Raw genomic sequence first — 22,308 nt, forward strand, 5'->3', positions numbered from 1 at the left:
TGAATCAGGTTGAGAATGGGAGGTTAGATAGTAGGACTCTTGTATTTATCAGAATATTTAAGTATGGAGATGTGAGAAACTTTGTGTGTTAAAGAAAGAGCTACAGTTAGGGAACAAAGGGAAAGATTTGAAGGAAGCTAGTTGATAGTCTGAATTGTAGACTTTTGTAGAGGGAGTGGGGGAAGGCTCACATACAGATGGATAAATTAACAAAATAAGGTAGACTATTATACATCAAATATAAACAGCTGCATCGACAACAAAATAATGGACCACCAGAAGAGAACAAGAAGGGTTAAGAGAGTAAACAGGATAAACATAAGGCAAAATAAAACAACCTAACAACCATGTGATATGAAGTGAAAGATGCAAACAAACAAAAAATCCAAATAAAAGTAAAAAAAGAAGAAAGAAAAAAAGAAAAAAAAGGAATAACCCCCCAAAAACCCCTGAAAAACCAAAAAAAAAAAAAAAAACACCCAGAAACCAAAAAAGAGAAAAACCCAACAACAATAAAACAAAAATTGGCAACAAAAAAGAAAAAAAGCTAAATTAAAAAAAATAAGAAAACAGTACTACTATTTTACTAACATATGGTGTGGCTCTGTGCAAGTGTCATGCCTTAAGCGGCCTTGCTGTGTCAGTGTGTGCGGACACTAGCACCCTCAGTTGTTGCAGTGTCTAGTGACACTCGCTGCGTGCCCACTGGCTTCCGTGGCTCATCTGAGTGCGAGCTGTTACCTGGCAGCCCAATCAGAAGCTCTGACAGGCTGGCAGTTTTTCCATATCTGGTTTTCCGGGGGGATGGCAGGTCTGTGTCGGGGACCCTGCAGGTCTCCCAGTGTCTCTGTGGGTGCCTCTTCTGTTGCACCAACAATGCCGCTCAGGGGTTTGGCTAATCTCAAAGTTTGGGATGTTAAAGCTCTATGTTCACTTTCAGACTCTTAGACAGTTCATAGGGCTGCCAGTGTTGCCATTCCCTCAAACCCTTTTTGGGTCGGAGGCTCAATATGGTACCTTTTGTGGGTGTTGCAGGGACTCTCTCAGGTCAAAATTACTGGATTTTTTTTCTGCAGTTGTCCCAGAGTCTGTTTTGGGAGGTAAATTGGGTTGAGCCACGCCTTCTCCTGGCTGTGCCTTGGATCGTCCAGATGGGACTGCGCAGGTTTGGGCTTGGGCTGGGTCTGTGCTGGGGCCTGAGGCTGCAGCCTCTGAGAAGGTGCTCAGCTGGGGCTGGGCTGGGGCCAGAGGTGGTAGCAGCCCAGCGGGTGCTGTGGGGAGCAGAGCCTGAGCCTCGGCCCGGGGCAGCTTACCGGAGGTGGGCGGTCTGGCGCGGAGGTGACTCGGCTCGCTGACACCTGTGTCCCTAAAAGACTTTTCTGTTGGGGATTTGTTGCCACGTTGGTGTAAGTCAGGTCTCGGTACTACAGTTTTGGCGGACAGCCTGTGCTGGCGCCGGTGGCCCGGCTGTTGGTGCAGCAGATCCAATACTTGACCTTTTTTTCCCTGCAGTTCAGGGTTCCTGGATTTCTTCCGCCAAGATTCCTGGATCAGTTTTGGTTTCAGAGATATATTTATTTTGTTGGTTAAGACACTGCTTTCTCGGTAGTTGAACTTTATTTATTTCAACTACTGAGAAGTGCGGTGTCCCTCAGTCGCCATTTTGAATCTCCAAAAACAATTTTAATTTTAATACAAAAGAAAGGGAACCTGAGCTTTGATTTGAGAAATTCAAGGATATTTACAATCCTTTCTCATATCAAGAGATCCATAATAGGAGCAATAAGAAAGTTCTGTTCAAGAGACATATGAAGTAATCAGTGATTAAACTGTAATGGATTAACTGGGTGGTCATCTAGGATGGTGGGATGTGGCTGGAGAAGGTGGGTCCCTGAAGTGCGGCCTTAGGGACTGTGATTTTGTCTTTGGATCCTCTTGCTTGCTTTGTTGCTTCTGGCCATCACGAAGTGAAAGCAGAGCTTTGCTCTCTCCCTCTTTCTGCTTCCTACTGCCATGCCCTTAGATCCTCAGGCTCTGACCTTACATGGACTGATCTTTGGAATCTCTAAAAAACTGAGCAAATACATCTTCCTAATTTTATGTTGTGTGGTCTTTCATTTTGCATTACAGCAATGAGAAGGTGGACCATTTTGCAGTCCAGAAAATTGTGCATAGGTATTCACATGCATAAAAAAAGGCATGGCTATTCCATCTGCATTCTTAATGAAATTCTTTCTCACCAGTCTGTGTGGTATATTTGGAGTTATTTATTGCTTATATAGCACAATGTTTGTAGGCTTTGTACTTGCAGATTTCATAAGAAAATCTTTAGCAGATAATAAACTATGGTCCATGGACCAAAACATGACCTTGCTTTTGTTTAGGTTTATGAGCTAACAGTGGATTATTTGGTTTTTGAAGGGCTATAAAATAAAACAGAAGTATAAGCAACAGAAGCCTGCAAAGCCTAAAATATTTACTTTTGGCCATTTATAGAAAAGTTGCCCACTACTGATCTATATGGTATGACCCTGGAATCAACTTCTTGACACAAATTACAACACATTGGCTGAGCATGTGCACAAGCATACCAATTATGTATTCCTTAGAATGATACATCTTGTTCTGAGGAGGCTTAAAATATTTCCTGTTCTGACTGGTTTTCAGTGGTTCAGTGTAATATTTCATTAATTTTTGTTATCAGCACATAAGATGAAATTCTTACATGGAATATTACTGCAAATTTATTAGTATTGGATTCAACTACAGTAGTCCCTCTCAAATCTACCTCACTGAAAATGGTTCCCTTTGGCATTTTTTGCCTAGTAAACGCATCCTTAAAGCTTCAAGTATTTTCCCACTTAGTCTGTTTTTTTATGTTATAACAGAATACTACAAACTGGATAAATTATAAACAATAGAAATTTATTTTATTTATGGTTCTGGAGGCTGAGAATTTCAAGATCAAGAGGCCACATCTGGTGAGGATATTACTGCTGAATCATACTATAGTAGAAGGCATCACATGGCAATAGAGCACACAACAGAGAAAAAGTGAGGGCCAAGTTTATTGATTTATTATATTCTCATTCCTTTGACATCTAACACACTTTTGTCATAATAGCTCTGCTTCTTGGCCTAAATCATTTCTTAAAATTCCAGTTTCTCAAACTGTTATAGTGGCAATTGAGTTTTGAAATAAATTTTGGAGGGAATATTCAAACCATAGCACCACCTCCTCTCTCCCCTTTAAAACAAAGCATATTAAAAAAAAGAAATAGAATAGTAAAAAAGAAAACATTAGGTATGGATTTTTTCTGTTTTATTAGCACCACTTTTCTGATAACTGCTTTTATCTGTCCTGGCTCAAGGTGGAAAACTTAGAGATGAACTGCAGAAACCCAGGCTTTGGCTTGAACTCTCTCTCAACTTCCTTGAGGGTGACAAAGCTGCAGCTCATTCTCTGAGGGTTAACTTCTTACGGGCAAGAAACCTAGAATTCTGTAAGCAAGACCTGCTCTGTAGGAACATGGCAAGATCCCCATTTTTAATTTTAATTTTTTATTAACATGCATTAATTGAACGTATTAGTGGGTTTCAGAGTGATATGTCAACACATGCATATAAGCAAGCTCTGATTGAATAAGGCTAAATTTAGCAATTTCCCTTTTTTGGGGATACTGAGAATTGAACCCAGGGGTATATACCTCTGAGCTACATCTCTACCTCTATTTTATATTTTGTTTTAAAACAGGGCCTTTCTAAGTTGCTGAGACTAGCCTTGAACTTGAAATACAGTTGGCCCAGTCTCCCATGTACTTCCTGGATTTCTTATTATTTATGTTTGGAGCTTTTTTGAGATTTTTATAAAATATATAATAATTATAGTTCTATTATTATATGTAAGGTGAACTATTGTCATCTTGCTGTGATGTGAAATAGTAGAGGTTATTTCTTCCGTGTTTTAGAGCTTGTTATCTAACTTCCCTTTATCCATTCTTATCCTTGTCCTCATTTTTTAATTAAACAATGTGATTAATATAAAACATATACAACAGAAGAGAGAATATTATAATGAGTCTGTATGTGCCTGTCCCCCAGATTCAGCAATTTTCAACTCATGGTCAGCTATACTTTATTTCTTTATTCTCCCTCTTGAACTATTCTGATGCAGATACAAGACACCACATATTTTATTTTATGTTACTGGGGATGAAACCCAGGGGGATTCTAGCTTCGAGCTACAGCCTCAACCCTATTTTTTATTATTTATTTTTTGAAACAGGGTATCACTAAGTTGCAAAGAGCCTCACTAAGTAGCTGAGGCTGTCTAAGAACCACGATCCTCCTGTCTCAGACCCCCAAATGCTGGGATTGCAAGTGTGTGCCACCACTCCTGGCAACACCACATATTTAAAATCTGTAAACATTTTCATGTATAACTGAAACACAGTCACATCTCATTATTCCAGCTACAAAGTGAAAATAGTTTAGTATTCTCATCTAACTATTTGGTGTTTAAATTTTCCAAGTTGCCTCATATTTAAAAAATTTTGTTTTAATAATAATTCAAGTAATATCTATATATTAAAGTTGGTTAAGATGTTTCTTTCATTTGCTTTGATAGACAGTCTCCCTCTATTTCTCTTTATATATTTATATTTTTTAAAACCCAAGTTATTCTTTTCTTGAATTTCTCACAAACTCATTTTGATGAACATTTACAAATGATAACCTACAATATATTCTTTTGTCTTTTGTATTTTCTGTAAATTTTTAGACCTGGAGATATAATCAGGTTAATGTTCAATCTTTTTAGCAAAATGAATCCATAGGTAGTATTATGTACTTTGGTCAGGATGCACATCAGATATATTCTTTCTTTTTTCTGATTTTGGTGCCATTGATGGTCATAATCTGGATCTAGTTATTTTTTTAGATGTTGTGAAATAACGGTATTCTGTAATTTGTTTAATTATTAGATGAAATACATAAAACTGTTTGATTGATGTTGGAATTATGACATGGTTCATACCGAGGAGGCAAGCTAAATGTTTGATTCTTTTGCTCTATTTATTGCTTTTCAAAATAACACATTGTTGCATTGCATCCTCCAATGGGAACCAATTATTTTTTTCAGATACTGTTATGAATTTGTGGAGTTAAACATAGTATGTGTGTTCTAATCAGTATTCTTATAGCTGTTCATTATATTATATTCTTGGTAGTTAGCAGCCTATTTTACTTAGCTGCTAAATTCTTATACAAACCCAGAAGCCTTTTATTCTTCTATTGTTTTCTGGCATAATAAAATGTTTACTGTTATTCTTTGTGTTTATCCTTATTTTAAAGCTAAGGAAACTGAAGCTTATATGGTTTAAGTGACATGGTCAAGGTTTTACAGCTAGTTAATTATGGACCTGATATTCTGATCCATATTCATTTTATTCCCAAACAAGTAAAATATCCATTAGAGAGACTTCTCCATGAACTCAATTTTTTTTTTAGCATTGTTTAATCAATTTAAGTTTTGGAAAATTCTGCTTAAAGGGACAAAGAAAAAACTTTCTGTGTGCACTTTTCTCTTTGTTTTATACATAGAGAACCTACCTATAACTTATCTGCTCTTTTCACTTAAGTTTAAGATAAATTTTGTTCTTCAGATAGGATTAATTGCTTTGTGGCTATCTCTAATTATACCAACTGTTATCCAGGATAGTGTCTCATTATTCGCAAGAATCTAGAGTACATTTTTGTAGCTACTTTATCTTCTTATATCATGTGAGCTAAAAGAGAAAGCCAAGAGAAACTGGGCCAGACTACAATGTATTGCTTCATCCTTTCCAGCCTCTTGCTGGAAGGTTACTCCTCTTGCTCCCTTGCTCTGTATGTTCCCCAGTGCTTTTGTTCTTAAAATGGGTGCATTAGAATAACACTTTATTTTAAACATACTTTGGTCACAGCTTCTAGGTCAGTAGGGTTGGTAGATGGGCTCATGTGTATTTTTAGAGAATTTTTCTGGTGACATTGTTATTACATTTAGTTGAGAACTACTGTTTCAGGTGATCTGCAATCGCTATGAAAATTTCTTTCCCATCAGGAATAACTTGATCAGCTACATTTACATATCACATATCTATTCACTTTTGAACTGATGCTTAACCTGTATTTCATTATCATTCTGAGATCATAGAATAAATTTTTGAAAGTTTGCAATATAGAAAATATAAAGAATAATGTAACAATTTTTTACATATTCAAAATACAGGACACTGTTTTGATTATTTTCTAAAAATACAAGATATACTTCCCTCTGGCTGTCTCCAGCAATAAAAATCAAGTCTCTAGCTTTTTCCCGGAGTGTTGCCACTTTCATAGCACCTACCTGAGGGATGGGCACCTAAGTCACCTAGCTGTGGGAGCAGGGTTTTGTATTCATGAATCCCTCAGGGACTTGCATTTATGAATCCCTTGTGACTGACCACGGAGAACAAAAAGTGATGTTTTAACTAGAATATGAACACTTCTAGCATCTATTCCCTGGATCCAGTATACAATGAACAGGCAGTTTGTTCCTAGATGGGGTTTGTTTGCACACTTTTCTGGTTGCTGCCCAAGGGTTGGGATTTGTAACTAGTCTAAAAAATGGGAGCTGATGGGTTAGGTAATTAGAAGACCTCCAGGAAACATAAATGGATGTGTGAGCATTTCCTACATCATCTCTCCCCCAGCTTGCTCCAGCAATAAAATCAGGTGCTCAGCTTCTTCCTGGAAGGAGTTTGTTCACATGCAAGCACTGTAGTTTTCCAAGTTTATATGTGAGTCCCTGAATAAACAAGCCCTGGGAACTAAATGGAGCTTGAGATTCTGAATTTCCTGAAACAAAGAAGAGCAAAGAGGTAAACTGTTATACAATCACTTTCAGCGGTTATTCTTCCTGGCTCAGTACAGAACAAACAGACAAAAACATCCAGTTCTTAGTATTTTCCTAAAAGGGATTTGACTGCACATCTAACGCCCTCACATTACCAGCTGCTATCTGTTGATTAGGCATTTACTGAGCTTGTGTCTGACAGCTGATGAAGCAGCCAATCAATAATTGTCTCAGAACCTGAATGGGTGCATGGAAAATTCTTAAAGCTTTTGTCCCTGGCTTGTACAAGAGGTAAAAAACAATTCTTCAGCTAACTCTCTGACTGTTAGTGCTAAGATATGTGTGGTGAAAATCAGATTTGAGGAGTGGCAAAGAACAAAATAACAGGTTAAAAGAATGAGAGGCCTGAGTCAGCATGTAGGTATCTGCCACACATTCTCTTCTCAACTCGGTACAGAGCAAATGTGCAATAAATTAGCTCCTAGCTTCTCCCTGAGAATAGAAAGAAATGGAAAATATATCCAGTACCCCAATTTTTTCAGCTATATCTTTGGGGACTATCTTTCCTGTCTTTGGAAACTGACATTCTAGGGGTCACTAAGAAAAAAAAATCAACAAAAAGTCAAGGAAGCAGGTGAAACATGGAAATATATTTCTTTCTTTCTTTCTTTCTTTTTCTTTTTTGAGGTACTAGGGATAGAACCCAGGGGCACTCTGCCTCTGAGCTACACTGCCAGTTTTTTTTTAAATTTATTTTGAAACAGGATCTTACTGAGTTGCAAAGAGCCTCACTAAGTAGCTGAAGCTGTCCAAGAATCATGAATCTCTCAGCCTCCCAAATCCTGGGATTACAAGCATGTGCCACCACACCCAGGTTCAGAAATATACTTCAAATCTTCAAATGAAAGAACAAGATAAATATTTAGAAGTAGGCCTTAGTGAAAATGAGGTAAGTGATTTACCTGAAATTAATTAAAAATATCAGCCATCAAGATACTCAATGATGGGAGGGGAGCATTGCATGAACAAAGTAAGAGTATTAACAGTGATAGAGAAAAAGTGCCAAATAGAAGTCATAGAAATGAATAAAACAATAAGTAAACTGAAAATCTTAGAGGCACTCAACAGCAGACTAGATAAAGCAGAAGAAATGATTTGTGAGGCCAGGAAATGTCATTGGAAAGTATCTAATCGGAGAAACAAAGAATGGAAAAAAAAAGATTGAAGGTTGCCGAAAGACTTGGAACAACATCAGGTGGATTAATATACATATTACTAGAATTTTAGAAGAAAGAGAGAGGAAGGGGAAAAAACTTATTCAAAGAAATAAAGGATAAAAGCTTCCCAAACCTGGGTAAGAAAATAGAAATACAGATCCCCAAATCACATAGGACATCAAGTAAGATGACTCCAAAGAGATGTTCATCAACAGATGTTCATCTGTTGATGGACATCTTGGCTGGTTTCATAGTTTGGCTATGATGAAATGTGCAGCTATGAACATAGATACACATGCATTAGTTTTTTATTTTGGCTTCCTATCTTTTGGGTAGATACCCAGAAGTGGTATTGCTGGATCAAATGGTAGATTTGTTCCCATTCTTCTGAGGTTTCTCCATACTGTTTTCCAAAGTGGTTGCACTTATTTGCAACGCCACCAACAATGTCTTAGAGTTCCCACTTCTCCACATCCTTGCCAGCATCTGTTGTTGTTTGTGTTTGGAATGATTGTCATTCTAGTTGGAGTTAGGTGAAATCTCAGGGTAGTTTTGATTTGCATCTCTCTGATTGCCAGTGATGTTGAGCATTTTTTCATGCATTTATTGACCATTTGAATTTCTTCTTTTGTGAACTGTCTATTTAGTTCATTTGCCCATTTTGTTATTGGATGCTTTGTTTTCTTAGTGTTGAGTTTCTTGAATTCTCTGTATATTCTAGATATTAGTCCTCTATCGGTGGTGTAGGTGGCAAAAATCTTCTCCTATTCTGTTGGTTCTCGATTGAGGTTCTTGATAGTTTCCTTTGCTGAACAGAAGCTCTTCAGTTTCATGCAATCCCATGTATTGATTCTTCTTTTAATTTGTTGTGCCTTTGGGGTCTTGTTGAGGAAATGTTTATCTGTGCCTATGTGTTGCAGTGTTGGACCTATGCCCTCTTCAAGGAGCTTCAAGGTCTCTGGTTTAATTTCCAAGTCTTTGATGCATCGTGAGTTGACTTTTGTACAGGGTGAAATAGTGGGATTAATTTCCAGTTTTCTGCATATGGTTAAGCAGTTTTGCCAACACCATTTGTTGAAGAGGCTATCTTTTTTTCCAGTGTATGTTTTTGGCCCCTTTGTCAAAAATCAATTGGCTGAAAGTGTGTGGACTTGTTTCTGGGTTTTCTATTCTGCTCCATTGGTCTATATATCTGTTCTTTTGCCAGTACCATGCTGTTTTTTTTTTTATTACAATGGCTTTGTAGTATAGTTTAAAGTCAGTTATTGTGATTCCTCCTGCGTGGATTTTGTTGCTGAGAACTACCTTGGCTATTCTGGGCTTTTTGTTATTCCATATAAATTTAAGGACTGATTTTTCTATGTCTGTGAGGAATGATCTTGTTAGTTTAATGGGCATTGCATTAAATCTGTAGATCACTTTTGGGAGGATGGCCATTTTAATGATATTTATTCTACCAATTCATGAACATGGAAAGTCCTTCCATCTTCTAAGATCTTTTTTGATTTCTTCTTTCAGTGTTTTATAATTTTCTTTGTAGAGATCTTTTACCTCCTTGGTCAAGTTTATTCCTAGGTATCTTATTTTTTTTGTGGGAGATCCTGAGTGGAAGTGTTTTCTGAATTTCTTTTTCAGTGGATTTATGGTTGCTGTACAGGAAAGCTTCTGATTTTTTAAGATTGATTTTGTATCCAGATACTTTGCTGAATTTGTTGATCAGTTCTATAAGCCTTTTGGTTGAGTTTATTGGGTTTTCTAAATATAGTATCATGTCATCTGCAAATAGTGAAAGCTTGAGTTCTTTTTTTCCTATTTGTAATTCTTTTTTTTTTTTTTTGGTGGTACTGGGGTTCCTGGGAGCCCTTCTACCGCCGGGCTACACTCCCAGACCTATTTTTACATTTTTTATTTGGAAACAGGGTCTCCTAAGCCAGCGCACGCGGCTGGCTTCGAACCTGCGCGATCCTCCTGTCTCTGCCTCCCAAGCGCGGGGATTACAAGCGTGCGCCACCATGCCCGGCTTCCTATTTGTAATCCTTTGATTTCCTTTTCTTGCCTTATTGCTCTGTCTAGAGTCTCTAGTACTATATTGAAGAGAAGTAGTGATAATGGACATCCTTGTCTCGTTCCAGTTTTTACGGAGAATTCTTGAAGTTTTCCTCCATTTAATATGATGTTGGCAGTGGGCTTATTGTAGATTGCCTTAATAATGTTGATTTATGTTCCTTCTATTCCAATTCTCTGCAGTGTTTTTATCATAAATGGATGTTGAATTTTATCAAATGCTTTTTCAGTGTCTATTGAGATGGTCATGTGATTTTTGTCTTTGATTCTGTTTATATGATGAATTACATGGATTGATTTTTGTATATTGAGCCAGCCTTGCATCCCTGGGATGAACTCTACTTGGTCATGGTGTATGATTTTCTTGATGTGGTTTTGAATGCGTGTTGCTAGTATTTTTTTTAATAGTTTTGCATCCAAGTTCATCAGAGATATAGGCTTGTAGTTTTTCTTCCTTGAACTGTCTTTATTTGGTTTGTGTATTAGTGTGATGTTGGTTTCATAGAATGTATTTGGGCGAGTCCCAGTTTTTTCTATTTCGCGAAATAGTTTGAGTAGTATTGGGGTTAGCTTTTCTATAAAGGTTTTATAGAATTCACTTGGGAAACCATCTGATCTTGGGCTTTTCTTTGATGGTAAGCTCTTTATTGCTGTTTCAATATCTTTGATTGTTATTGGTTGGTTTAAGTATTCTATATCTTCTTGACTCAGTTTAGGAAGGTTGTATTTATCTAGGAAGTTGTTGATTTCCTCCAGATTTTCCATTTTGTTGGAGTATAGTTTTTCAAAGTAGTTTCTGATAATCCTCTGGATTTCTACACTGTTAGTAGGAATCTCTCCTTTTTCATCTCTTATGTTCATAATTTGGGTTGATTCTCTCTTTTTTTTAGTTAGGTTGGCTAGTGGTTTATCAATCTTGTTAATTTTTTCAAGAAACCAGCTTTTGGTTTTGTTGATTTTCTGTGTTTTTTTTTTATTCTCTATTTCGGTAATTTTTGCTCTAATTTTAATAATTTGCCATCTTCTCCTGGCTTTGGGGTTCAATTGTTCCTGCTTTTCAAGGGCTTTGAGGTGTGTTGTTAGGCTATTTATTTGAAGATTTTCTGTTTTTCTTATGTGAGCACTCAGTGCTATAAATTTTCCTCTTAATACTGCCTTCAAAGTGTCCCTGAGGTTTTGATATGTTGTATCTTTATTTTCATTTGTTTCTAGAAATTTCTTGATTTTACCTCTTACATCTTCTATGATCCATTCTTCATTCAGAAGTGTGGTGTTCAGTCTCCACATGTTTATGTTGTTTCTCTGGGTCTTCTTATAGTTGATTTCTAGTTTCATTCCATTATGGTCTGAAATGACACAGGGAAGTATGTAACATTTTTTGAATTTTCTAGTGCTCATTTTGTATCCCAGGATGTGATCTATTTTGGAGAAGGTTCCATGAGCAGCTGAGAAAAATGTAAACTCCTCTGTAGTTGGGTGAAATATTCTATATGTGTCCAACAGGTCCATTTGGTTAATGGTGTTCTTTAGTTCTGAGTTATCTTACTGACCCTTTGTCTGGAAGATCGGTCTAGTATTGTGAGAGGTGTGTTGAAGTCTACCAGTATTATTGTGCTGGGATTTATGTGTGACTTCATGTCACAAAGAGTTTGATTTATGAAAGTAGCTGCCCCTATGTTTGGGGCATAGATGTTGATTATTGTTATTTCCTCTTGCTAGATTATTCCTTTTACCAGTAAAATATGACCTTCTTTGTCTCTTCTAATAAGTTTGAGTTTGAAGTCTAACTTGTCTGATATCATAGTTGCTAGTCCAGCTTGTCTCCGAGTACCATTAGCATGGATTACCTTGCTCCAGCCCTTTACCTTGAGTTTGTTCCTATCTTTACTTGTAAGGTGTGTTTCTTGTAAGCAGCAGATGGATGGATTCTGGCTTTTAATTCATTTTGCCACTTTATATCTTTTTATTGGAGAGTTCAGGCCATTTACATTCAGTGTAATTATAGAGAGATAATTTTTAATTCTCAACATGTTAAGATCTTATTTCTATTTGAGATACTGCTTATTCTTCTTTGCTTAGTTGTCTGATGGATGGGAATTCTTGTTTCTTTGGTTCTGGCGTGTTTTACCCATTTCCACTTTGCAGTTAATCTCCTTGAGTATTTTCTCTAGCGCTCGTTTTGAAGACATAAATTCCTTCAGTTTCTGTTTGTCATGGAAGATTCTTATTTCCCCATCTAATTTGATAGATAGTTGTGCTGGGTAGGAAACTTTTGGCTGAAAGTTGTTTTCTTTCAGAGTTTGGAATATGTTACTCCATGCCTTCTGGCTTTCATGACTTGGTTTGGGAAGTCTGGAGTGATTCTAATTGGTTTGCCTCTGAATGTCATGTGGCCTTTTGTTTTTGTTGCCTTTAAGATTCTCTCCTTGGCTTCCACATTAATTTTGACAATTAAGTCGTGTGGGGAACCTCTTCTCTGATCCTGTCTAAAGGGAGTTCTATGTTTCCTGGACCTGTGTATTGACCTCTTGCTCTATGTTTGGAAAATTTTCTGCTATTACTTCCTTGAAGAGATTATTGATCCCTTTGGTTTCACCTTCTTTTCCCTCCTCTATTCCAATTATTCTTAGGTTAGCTCTCTTAAAATGGGCCCATATTTCTTCAATGTCAGATTCCTGCTGTCAGATTTTTTTTTTCTAAATTAGAAACTATGCATTCATTTTTGGAGTGATCATCTTCAAGAAGCAAGATTCTATTCTCCATGTGGTCTAATCTGTTGTTTATACTTTGAATTGAGACCTTTATTTCAATGATTGAATCCTTTATCTCTTTTTAACTATCTCTGAATTCTTTTAGAAAGTCCTCTTTTATTTCTATAGTTATTTTCCTGATTTGATCTTCTGTAGATCTCTGGATTTCTGTGTTATCAGGTTCTGATGTTGTGGGGTTGTGGGCATTCACTGCTCCATTGTTATTTCTCTTTCCCACGATTTTGGAAGTTTGTGCCTTCTCTGGGTTCTTCCCTGGGTCACTACAAGTTCACTTAATGTGTTCTGAATCTCAAATCTGTGGTATCTTCGTCACCACTACTCCTTTACTGGGTTGTATCGCAAAGTCTCAGACCCAGGGAGTCAATTAAGGCTGCTTAGACCATGGGGGGTGCCAGGTTGGGCATTCTCCAGTGGGGAGTTGTGATTATGGTGTGATATCTCTGCCACTGTTACTCCCCCACTGGACTGCTAAAATTTCTGACCCAGGGAGATGATCTGTGCAAGTCCCTGGGAGTGCAGTACTGGGATTTCTACCCTAGGGGCCTCAATTTGACTCATGGTTGTTGAGTGTGCTGATGGAGCTGTGGTGGAATCAGTGAATTCACAGCTACTGCCGCTGGCAATATGGCACCACTGCCACGTCCTCGGCCGTGAGGTTGGCGTAGTGCTTCTCTGGTTTTGAGCTCTGCTGAGTCCCTGCGGCGTGTGCTGAACCCGGCCCTTGGGAGGTTTAGACGCTCCTTGCCCTGAAAAAACTGCTGACTGCCACCCGGATGTTCAGCAGCTGCTCACCTTGGCTCGCTGTCCACCCCTCCTCTCTGGTGCCTGGTGGCTGGTTGAGTGCGTTGGTCTGGAGCCGTCCAGTAAACTCGCCGTTGCCGCTGGCAGTAAGGCACTGCTGCTGCGTCCTAGGCCGTGAGGCTGGCGTACCTCCTCTCTGGATTTGAGCTCCATTCTGAGTCTCCCTCTTCTCTAGAGCCTGGTGCTGCGAGGGAAGATGTAGCCTGCCCCACTCTGCACTGCGGCTCTGGCCACTCCAGCCGCCTCATGCTGTGGCTCCAGTTTCTCCACGCCACGGTGGCCGTGGCACTGCAGTCTGGTTTCTTTCTGGTGTCTCGTTTTTCCAGCCCTCTTTTTCTCAGTCCCTTGTATTTACTGTTTTTATTTCTTTGCTGATGGTGTTTTCTGGCTCTGAAAGGCACTGGTTTTGTGGTAATGGAGATCGATTGTTACCGGGACTCATAAGTGCCGCTTTTCTCCATCGCCATCTTACCGGAAGACCAGAAAAAGAAGATCTTAAAAGAAAAAAAGAAAAGGAGATAACAGACCCAAACTCATTTTTTGAGCTCAGCATTTACCTTGATGACAAAACCAGGTAAAGATACTATTAGAGAAGAATAATATTCCAGAGCAATATCTCTAAAAATGATGAACAGAGATGTAAAAACCCTCAATGGAATACTTTGAAGCCAAATTCAGCAATACACTGAAGAATTAAATACCATAATTGTATGAGACTTATTTTGGATGCAAAGATATTTTAGTATATATAGATTAAAAATGGATGCAAAGATATTTTAGTATATATAGATTAAAAAGAACACATTACCAGAACAAAGATAAAAAAACCTTCAATAGGTGCTTAAAAAACCTTTTATAAAATTCAGCACTCATGATTAAAAACTCCTAACAAATTAAGTTTTGAAGGTTTTGGAGCTGCAGTGGCACATGTGTTGAAGCCTGGTTGCCAGTGTAGCAAGGTTCAGAGGTGGGCATAGCTGGAGGACGGAGGTAACTGGGGGTATGGCCTTGAGGACAAGATTTGTCTCTGGCCACTTTCTCTTTCTGTTTCCCAGATGCCATGAAAGGAGCAGTTGTTTCCCTCCAAACCTTGTTATCGTGATATTTTGCTTTGGAGCTGGCCAGTCATGGATTGAACCTCTGAAACTGTGAGCTGAGTAAACCTTTCCTTTTTTAAGTTGTTCCTGTCAGGAATTTTGGTCATGGGAATGAACAAGCTAATTAAAACAGGAGGAATAAGTCTCAATGTGATAAAAGCCATATATGACAGGCTCATGACTAACATCAAGTCATGAGAGAAAATTGCTCAAACCTTTTCCTTTAAGATCAGAAACAAAGCAAAGATGCCCACTCTCACCCCTTATATTTATTTTTAATACATATTTTTATTGAAAATAAATGGCATACATTTAAACTGTACTTGAGGTCCTCTCCCTCCCACCCCTGTTTTCCCTTCTCCCCCTCCCACCAATGGTTGTCCAGGATAACCATGCAATATTCATACTTTTATATATATTAGGAGTGGACCCTCATTAATCAAGTTCAGCCTTCCTCCTCTCCTATCTTTCCAATCAAACTTTGCTGAGATTTCCTTTCCATTATCTGGAGTCCCTCTGGTATCCCCTATGCTTCCTAGTTTGGGCATATTAAAGGAAACATATGTCCCTTCTCTTTCTGTGCTTGGCTGATCTCACTTAACATAATACTCTCCAAGACTTTCCATCTTCTTGCAAATGACATGATTTTGTTCTTCTTTATAGTTGAAGAGAATTCTATTGTGTGTATTTCCCATAATTTTGCAATCCATTCATCTGTTGATGGGGACCTGGGTTGGTTCCATATTTTGGCTATTACAAATTCTGCTGCTATGAACATAAGCATGCATATGTTGCTGTAGTTCTCTGATTTCAACCCCTTTGGAACAATACCCAGAAATGATAGAGTTGGATCATATGGTGGATCTATTTCCAGTTTTCTAAGGAATCTCCACATAGCTTTCCATAGTGGCTGAACTAGTCTGCACTCGCACCAACAGTGTAAAATACTTCCTCTTTCCCCACATTCTCATCAGCATTTGTTGTTATTTGATTTCTTTATGCTTGCCACTTTGACTGGGGTTAGATGGAATCTCAGTGTAGTTTTGATTTGCATCTCCCTGATGGCCAATGATGTAGAACATCTTTTCATGTATCTATTGGCCCTTTGTATCTCTTCTTTTGAAAGTGCCTATTCAGTTCAATTGCCCATTTCTTGATTAGGTTGTTTGTTTTGCTAGTGTAGAGTCTTTTGAGCTCTTTTTATATTCTGGATATTAGCCCCCTATCAGAGTGGTGGCTGGTAAAGATCTTTTCCCATTCTGTGGGCTTTCACTTTAGGTTATTGATGGTTTCCATTGACAAGAAGAAACTTTTTAGTTTGATGCTATCCCACTTGTTAATTCTTGCTTTAATTTCCTAAGCTTTGGAGGTTATGTTGACAAATTTACTGCCTGTGCCAATATGTTGTAGTGTTGAGCTTATGCTCTCCTCTAATAACTTCACAGTTTTTGGTCTAATTTCTAAGTCTTTGATCCATCTTGAGTTAATTCCTGTGCATGGTGAGAGGTAAGGATTTAGTTCCATCTTTCTACAAATGGATAGCCAGTTCTCCCAGCACCATTTGTTGAAAAGGCTGTCTTTTCTCCAGCATATGAGTTTGGCCCCTTTGTCAAAGATTAATTGACTATAGGTGTGTGGATTTGTTTCTGTATCTTCTATTCTATTCCACTGGTCAGTATATCTGTTATTGTGCCAGTACCATGCTGTTTTTTCTACTATTGCTCTATAGTATAATTTGAAGTCTGGAATTGTGATGTCTCCTGTGTGATTCTTATTGCTGAGAATTGCTTTGGCTATTCTGGGTCTTTTCTTTCTCCATATAAGGTTAATGATTGATTTTTCTAGGTCTATGAAGAATGTCACTATTATTTTAATGGGAATTGCATTGAATCTATAGATCACTTTTGGCAGAATGGCCATTTTGATGATATTTATTCTATCTATCCATGAGCACAGGAGATCTTTCCATCTTCCAAGGTCTTCTTCAATTTCTTTCTTTAATGTTTTATAGTTTTTGTTGTAGAGCTCTTTTACATCTTTGGGTAAGTTTATTTTTAGGTATTTTATTGGTTTTGAGGTTATAGTGAATGGAATTGTTTTCTTTATTTCTTTCATTGTGGTTTCATTGTGACATAAAGAAAAGCCACTGATTTCTTTAGGTTGATTTTGTATCCTGCAACTTTGCTGAATTTGTCAATCAGCTCCAGAAGTCTTTTGGTTGAGTTCTTTGGGTCTTCCAGATAAAGGATCATGTCATCTGCAAATAAGGATAATTTTAATTCCTCGCTTCCTATGTGAATTCCTTTGATTTCCTTCTCTTGTCTTATTGCTGTGGCAAGAGTCTCAAGGACTATATTGAAAAGGTGTGGTGATAGTGGGCATCATCCTTGTCTTGTTCCTGATTTTAGAGGAAATTCTTGCAGTTTTCACTCCTTCTTTTTAATACAAGCATTGAAAGTACTAGCCAGAGCCATTAGGCAATAAAATTAAATAAAATCTATCTAAATCAGAAGGAAGAAATAAATTGTTTTTGCAAATGGCATGACATGTATGTGTGTGTGTGTGTGTATATATATATATATATATATATATATATATATGAAAGTTTAAAGATCCTGTCATGTGAAAAAAAACTTAGAACTGATGAATGAATTCAAGAAAGCTGCCAAATACAAAATCAACATACAAAATTGTTGTCTTTTTATATACTAACAATTAGCTATCAAATATAATTGAGAAAATAATTTTTAATGCAATAAAATAAAATAACAATAAAGAGTTTAGTAATAAATTAAACCAAGGAGATAAAAGGTCTGTACACTGAAAACTATAATCCACTGAAGAAAGATATTGAAGAAGAAACAAATTAAAAGATATCTTTTATGAAGGAATTAATATTATTAAAATGTTTATAGTAGCACACACGTTTAATCACAGCAAAGGAATAAGAGTGAAGAGACAACCTACACAATTGGAGATAATATTTGCAAGCCATTCATCTGATATGGAATTAATACCAAAAATATAAGAATAATGTAAACAAATTAATATCAAGAAAAAACTCTTTTAACAAAAATCTGGCAAAAGACCTGAATAGACATTTCTCAAAAACAGACATGTAAGTGGCCTATAGTTATATGAAAAAATTGCTATGGTAACTGAATATGGAAATCAAAACCACCATGATATATCACTTCACTCCAGTTAGAATTGGTATTATCAAAAGTAAAATTAAATAGTAGGTATTGACAAGGATGTGGAAAAAAGGCAACCATTTAAACTATTAGTGGGAATATAAATTATATGACCATTATGGAAAACAGTATGCAAATTCCTCAAAAACCTAAAAATCAGAACTACTATATGATTCAGCAATCCCATTTCTGTGTATATATCCAAAGGAAAAGAAGTAAGGTGGTACATTCCCATCTCCACTGCACTGTTATAATGTTATTCACAATAGCCAAAATATATCAGCCTGGATATCCTTTAGTGGATGAATAGAGAACAATGAAATCTTATTTATCCATAAAATAATGAAATCCTGTTTGCAACAACATGAATGAACCTGGAGGGTATTATGTCATGTTAAATAAGCCAGGTACAATGTTTATTGTACAACCTCACTCATTTAGTATCTAAAAAGTTTTTCTCATGGAAGTACAGAATAGGGTGGTGTTTACCAAATGTTGTTGGTGAGAGTGGTAGATGTTGGTAGAAGGGTATATATTTTCAGATAGATATGAAGAATATGTTCAAAAGATCATTTGTACAGCATAGTGATTATGGTTAATGTATTGTTTTATACTGGAAAGTTGATAACAGAGTAAATCTTAAATGTTTTTCCACAACTATACTAAAATCATGCCAAATCTTATTTTCTTTTGAAATAGGTTTCTCTCACTAAGTTTCTGAGGCTGGCCTCGAACTTGAAGTCCTCATATCTCAGGTTCCCAAGTGTTGGGATTAAAGATGTGTGCCACGATACCCAGATAAGTTATTGGATTTTTAAAGTATATATGGTAAAAAAATAAGCAATTGATATAATCATTTGACTACACTAAAGAAAGAATGTTGATGAAAGAACAGATGATTGCATGAACTATTGAAATTAAATATAAAGCTAATGCCAATAGAAGCCATTAAGATTTCATGCATGTGGTCTTTTCATATGACATATCTTAGACCTGAACTAATCACCTCCAGACCAAAATACTGTGCTTTCTAATACTGAATATTTTTTTAGGATTTTAAAAGATAATCAAATGGCAGTGTAAATAGATTGAATCTAAGATTTGGACTTTTTCCCAGCTCAATGTCTTTTTTAGTCTTTGGAGAAAGAAACTGATGATGTATTATTTAGTTAATATGAACCACTTCCAAATGTTGCAACAGAGCATGAGGAAATAATTTCTAGGACTAAAAACCACTTAAGAGCAGATTAGAAATGCACTCAACTGTTGTTTCCAAGTTGAAACACCCAACCTTCCAGCTTTTGCCTATAAAATGTTATAGTTTATCATCTGTTAGAGCACTGACAGTAGTCTTCAGTGAACCATCTCTCCATAATTTCTGGGCCATTTGTGTTTAGTATGAATATCTAGATATATCTCTCAGTCACTAAATTCTTGTTGCAATTTATAATGTTATATGATTGTGAATTTAAAATTTCTAACTTTATAGAAAGTAGTATGATGAATGAATTGCAAATATAATTTAAATTACAAATTAAACTATTCATTGAGTTGCATATTGCTACCTTGGTGAAAGACTGAAAACAATATACTTTACATTGAAATAAAACTATTTTATTACTATATTTTTAGGACAAGCCCTGTTTATTAACTGACCAGATTACAAAATTACCTTAATGAGCCTGTTGATCTGGTCTTTCTTATTTTCAGTATTTCCACCTTCTACAGAATGGGTCGTCCTTTTCTCATTCCACCCCATAGAGAAGATAACTTGAAGGGCCACAGAAAGTTATTCACTTCTTTGAAATAGTTTTTCACAGTATAGATCTCATGGGTCTGATCCTTCATGCAGACAATATCATGCTTACCAAGAGATTAAGCAATCAAAGTGTTACATGTCAAGGCAATTTGTTTTTTATTGATCTTTCCATAGCCATGCTTGTAGACTAGTTTGTTTACTGACTTAAAGTTTGGGTACCCCCATGCAATATATGGTTCTAAAATCTTAAGCATGCTTATTGAAGCCTTGTTGAGCTTAATAATTGAAGATCTGGCAAAGGAAAAGAAGCTGCAACATCTTATGAACCTTTGGGCTTAGGCCATTGAAGCCTCTGGTTCTGATGACAAATGCCAGTTTGGGTTCTGCAGGTGCACAGAAGTTGCCAACTTTTTTGCCATTCTAGTGGTTTGAATCTAAGTTCAGCACATCTGCCAATATTCCTTGTGATAGTGCCTTCAGTTTTCATAGATAAGTTTTCTCTTTGCCTTTCAAAGCATCTTTTGTGCAAACTTCTTTCTCAGGTGCTTTACTTTCAGCTCTGCAAAATTATTTTGAATTTCTTAAGAGTTTCTGGCACCATAGAAATCTTTTTCTTCTTTTTGGCAGGCACCCTCCATGGTTTCCTTTTACTACTAACTTTTAAAATGTGTGGTTGATTTTTATTATCAAGAAAATTAGAAAACAGAATATACAAGACTGAATAATTTACAATGGAAAAGGTTTATTTTGATTTGTAATTCAAGAGGCTCAGAAGATCAAAATTGAGCAACCATGTCTGGTGAGGGCCTCATACTGTCAGAAAGCAGAAGGACAAGTGGGCTCATGCAGAAGGGAGAAATATGATCCAAAATTCTATAATATCTAACTCTAGACATTTATGAGGGCTCCATCACATGATGCAACATCTCTTTTCCAGGACCCAACCACCCAATGCTGCTGCATTGAGAAATTAAAGTTTTAATGCATAAGCTTGTGGGAGGACACACTTAAGCCATAGCAAATACCTGTTTGTTTCAGTGATCTTATGCAGTTAAAAGTAATCTCAATTAGGGAATCAGAATTTCCCCATTGACTTCTTGTTCCTACACCCATATGAAATTCATATTGTATTCTATCCCATAGAAGCAGAGAAGTTTCTTCTGGTGTTTTAATTTCTTGATGACTTGATCAACAATATTATACTAGGGGAGAGAACTATAAATCTGCCCACCTGAGCCTACTTTTGTACTCCTTTTTTTATTGCCAGGAACTCCACTGGTTTTGCAAAATCTGGGGATATATGCAGGAATTTATATATGGAGGTATATATTTTAAATATTTATACCTAAAGAGGAGAATGTATAATCTGGAGGCCTATAGGCTGAATGTAACCTACAGTTTATTTTATGGCCTGTTTATAGTTGATGATAATTTAATTAGTTGCCCGAATTGTGTAGCATGCAAGATTTTATAGACTTTTCAGAATTTCAGCTTTATTTTTAAGAGAAAATATCTAAATCCAGTGTGGTGGCACATACTTGTAATCCTAATACTTGAGACAGGAGAATTGGAGGTTCAAGGACAGCCTCAAAAAGTAGTGAGACTTTCATCAACCTAGCAAGACTGTTTCAAAATAAAAAATAAAAGAGGACTGGGGATGTAGTTCACAGGTAGAATGCCCCTTATTCCTAGTCACACACACACACACACACACACACACACACACACACACACACACAGACACAAACAATGTAGAGAAAAGAAAAAATATTTAACAACAATCAATTTGTGTTGATTGACTGTGGCCTTTGGAGATAATGGTGAGTGCTTTCAGTACACCATATCAATTCAACACTTACTTGTCTAACACTAGTAGGCATTTGGATTCTTTATCTTTGTGAGTATAATATTAATTAATATTATTGTTTTTTAATATCATTTAAGATGTATAACCTTTAACAGAACTTCATTTGGATGTATTCAATTGTCTGTTTATTATGTCACATAATAACTTTTTTTCCCTTAAAAAAAGGTATTTGGATTTGTGAATAGCAGGGAGAATATATTTCACTTTAGTAACTTTATGTGGAAGTTCATGTTACATTACACACTAATAAATGTTAGTGAATTCTGACCTTTTACATAACAATAATTTACCAAAATAGGTATTATAAATATTGACTGCTACTAGGTAATAAACCACATAGGATACAGTAATTACAGGAGAACAAAACAAGCTATTTGTATGTGTTTTGTCTTGGTGAAAAAATTTTCAGTACAAAAGTCTTCTATAATCTTTGATTTTTTTTTACCATTTATGACATTTTATTGCTAATCTTTGATTATTGTGGTAAGATTTCCAGGATAGTCACAATTACTTCTATCTAGTTCACCTTAGAACTTGGTAGTGTGGCTTCAGACTTGCTGTATTAAATTTTTGGCTCAGCTGAATTACAAATACCAGTGTTGACAATGTTTTTTGAAATCAAAGTAGCTTTTCATCCACATTACTCAATTTCTCGTTTGTATGG

At 36.5% G+C, this 22,308-nt stretch overlaps 1 protein-coding gene and 1 pseudogene across 2 annotated transcripts in view; one reads left to right on the forward strand and one right to left on the reverse strand.

Annotated features, from left to right (window-relative positions):
• The window catches only part of STPG2 (sperm tail PG-rich repeat containing 2), a gene marked incomplete at both ends in the record, with an annotated part of 526,196 nt that overhangs the window by 97,447 nt on the left and 406,441 nt on the right, over nt 1–22,308 (forward strand). The gene's annotated exons all lie outside the window — the stretch shown is intronic.
• LOC308264492 (large ribosomal subunit protein uL30-like) lies at nt 738–20,415 on the reverse strand (annotated as a pseudogene). Its single transcript has 3 exons — nt 19,691–20,415; nt 1,314–1,545; nt 738–895 (listed from the first exon to the last, which is right to left on the reverse strand). The product of its transcript is annotated as a large ribosomal subunit protein uL30-like (transcript).

The sequence above is a fragment of the Muscardinus avellanarius genome (genome assembly GCF_963383645.1).
Source record: "Muscardinus avellanarius genome assembly, chromosome: 6".
Lineage (NCBI taxonomy): Eukaryota > Metazoa > Chordata > Mammalia > Rodentia > Gliridae > Muscardinus > Muscardinus avellanarius.